Below are 3,615 nucleotides of genomic sequence, written 5' to 3'. Positions count from 1 at the left end.
AAAATTCATGACACATGAGTCAATACTGGGAGCAACAACTCTCAGTCATTTTAATTTGAAAATCAATACAGCGTTGACTCTTTTGGTCAATCCAGCTGTCGGTTTGTTTCTGGACGTAAACAGGAAATACACGTGTGTATGTGTATGTGTGTGTGTGTGTGTCAGACATAATGTTAATAATTGTTCTTAAAAAGTGTTGTGTTTATCATCCTCACACTTAAGTAATCAATGAAGCTCCCAGATTGAGATTTTCTTGATTTTCCAATGCTAGACTAACAGTGTGTGTATGAGTGTGATGATTTGTTTTTTCCTCTCACACACGTTTCTTCCTGGATGCTGCTGCATTTAGACTTCCTGTCCCACAAAAACACCCACAAAAAGAGAAAAGAGGAAGTAGGATTAGTTTTTTTCCGAAGGAAGTCTCTTATTTTCTCTCTCTCTGTGTGTGTGTGTGTTTGTGTCCTTCTCAAGCCGTCACTTCCTCCTCTTCTCTTCTTCTTCTTTTGTCACTTGTTCCTTCAGTCCCAGACAGGAAACAGATGCTCCCTCATCGTCCACCTCCTTATCTCTCCCCTCGTACGTGAAAGGGTTTGGGAAAATAACCGAGTCAAGAAAGAGCTGCAAACATTATCTTGTGCAGCTGCGAGAAACGTTCACTTTTGTTTAGTCTTTTTCATGGTCAAGTCCAACTGTTACAGCTCTGCATTGGCAAGCACCTGGCACGTGTCCTGTCTACAACATTCTTACAACATACACCTTACACCAACATGTTCTTTGTCTGTGTGAAGCAAGGTTTGACCTGAATGCAACAAGAAACATCTAACATCATGAATCGAGGCTCACAAGTTCAGGCTGTCACTCTCTGAGGTCTGAGCTGTGAGTCCAGCGATGAAGGGGTTTTGTTTTTTTCAAGGGTTCTGAAGACACAATAAATGGATCAAATCTAGTTCCTCCTCCTGGCCTTCTGTTTGAGCTGTGTTGCTTCCTCACTATTTTATCCTGAATTGCTGCATCCTGGCTCTCTGGTTTGAGGTCTGATGGTGAACACTAGCATCTCCATTTTCCTTTAATATTTTTCTCATTCTTCCATTTAATTGTGTAAATATTTAAAAGTCTTGACATTTCTTTCATCCAGGCTACAGACAAAGAAGAAACACTGAAATAAATAAACATTAAATGGCAACTAATGTGAAAACTCTCCTGACTCACTCGCATGTTTCAAATGTTGAAGTCTTTCTCTCCAAGATGCAGTAAGTCCCTCATCATGACCATGTTTTGAAGTTATTACTTTATAAAGTTCTCCCCCGTCTGAAATCTCAGCGAATGAGAGGTTACAAGAGTGAAGGTCTTCACTCCTCCAGCCAGCTGTAATCACGCCCGCTGTGTTTATACAACAATTCCCTTGAGGTGTAGACTTTTGGGATTGATAATGCGTGGTGACGAACCTTGCTGCTTGACCAATCACAGCAGAGTGGGTGTTGTTATGGTAAACATAAGTCCATCTGAACTGTACTGAAATATTCAGAAAAGCGTTTTCACTGGGCGGGGCTTAAGATCATTTTCTAATGAAAATGTTTCAATAAAAAGAGAGTTTTGTACAAACATAAACAAACTGATGAGTACAATAGAAGTCCCACATCTATCTTACTGTAAATCAAAACATTAGTTGCCTCTGTGTCTGTGTTTATGTATTGTGTGCACGTTTGTTGTAGGTGAGCACATGTGTACATGTTAAAAAAAGGTTGTAAATAAGGTTTTGTATACGACGGTCTTGGTTTCTACTGCACCTTCATGTTGTTTCATATGTTGTTTGTTGATGCTGTGCATGCATGCGTTTGTTGTTCACCCTTGTTAAATATTAGAACTTCTTCTGGCTCTAATGTTCACAACAGAACCAAAAAAGAGAGTTCTGAGGTAAACATCAACACGCTGGCTCACTGTTGCTCCGTGACCTCTGGCCTCCCAGTGTGACAGGGGTTACCTGTTGGTCAGCACAGGTCTCATACATCACGGCTCTATTAGCAGGAAGTCATTAGAGCGACCCGGCCGTGACCCAAAGTGTAGGTCAGACCAGGGGAACGGACTAATATTCATCCAATCAAAGGGGAGGATCGAGTGCGTGCGCATCACCACCGTTCATAATGTTCCGTCTTCGTCAACAATGAAGCTGATTGTTTCGGCGACCACAAGGTCACATGACCAGGTCCGTCACTTCAGGAGGAGAAGTCGTTGTTGCGCTGGTGGGCTGCGCCCTGCTAATCTTCCTGCTGATTGACAGTAAAGTTAATGCAGCGTCGGGGCGTCTCCCCTCTTCCTGACCGCTCCTCAACTTCCTCTGCCCCCAGATCCCCTTTCTTGGGGTCAGAGTTCGATCATTAAGATGCCCCCCTCATCCTCGATAGCACGTTGAGTGTGTGAGGGCGCCGCTGACAACCGCCATCCGTCTGCCAAACGCACACACTCACACTGCCCCGGGGAAGTGGTGTCCTCGCTGTGGCCCCCAGGAGTGTCCCCACGCATTTACAGCATTCGGACTCAGAATCAGAAGTTGTCTAAGGAAACAGTATAGTGTATAGTATAGTATGGCTTGAACAATCTACAGTATCCGTAAGTCATCAGCTGAAGTAGAGTTCATGTTGAGGGCTGGCATGGTGGGCCCGGATTTAGCCCCCAGGCCTTGACTTTGACTCATGTACGCCAAAACTTCCTTTCAACAGGAAGAATCCTTGAGCAGAAGCAGACTCAGTGTGAACCGACTTCTGCCGTGACCGGCTGGGAGGGGGAAGAGAGGCGGGGAGATTAGATTATGGAAAAGGGAGGGATCTAAACCTAGAGCAGCAGGACTGAGAGCTGGTCCAGACAGAGTTTGAGTCAGTCCAAACTATAAGCTTCGTCAAAGAGTCGAGTTTTAAGATGACTTGGAAACAGGTGTCTCCCTCTGGACTAAAGCCAGTAGTTGGTTCTGATATGTTTGGATTAGATCTGTGATGTATGTTGGTGCTGGACCATAAGTTACCTAAATAGTGCCGTCAGGGAACATCCAAGTAGCCTGTGAGCCTTTAATCCCTCTTATAATGTCTGATTTCATGTTTCCTATCTGGTTCAATCATTCATGTCTAAAGAGCAAATAACGAGTTATTGATGTATTTGATTTAGCATTAGTTATACATTGGAATGCATCATCTGTACCTTCTGAAAGGAGTTTTAAACTTGTAGTAGTCCTTTGTGTGGGGGGGGATATCAAAATGGTTGGTGACCCCTGTACTGGACCATATCAAGCTTTGTAGGTGAAGGGAATAATTGCAAATTATATCTACATTCTACTTGAAGTCAATGTAAAGAGGACGGCACAAAAGAAATGTGATCACGACTCTTAGTCTTAGTCAGAACACAAGCTCAAGTTTTGAATGAGCTGAAGAGCTCTGAGAGACTTTTTTGATCAACCTAACAGAAGAGAGTAAAATCCTTGTAGAGCATGGATTCTTTACAGTAGTGCAGTAGAAAACACTCCATTATGAAAAGCTACATCATTAGTTGGGGAGTTTCTAAGATGTAGACTAGTAGAACTATTGTTTTGTCTGAGTTCAGTGAAAGAAAGTTTTGGGTTCCTGTGTT

The sequence above is a fragment of the Callionymus lyra genome, chromosome 17, assembly GCF_982586985.1.
Source record: "Callionymus lyra chromosome 17, fCalLyr1.hap1.1, whole genome shotgun sequence".
NCBI classification, from domain to species: Eukaryota; Metazoa; Chordata; class Actinopteri; order Syngnathiformes; family Callionymidae; genus Callionymus; species Callionymus lyra.
This window is presented reverse-complemented; position numbering follows the sequence as displayed.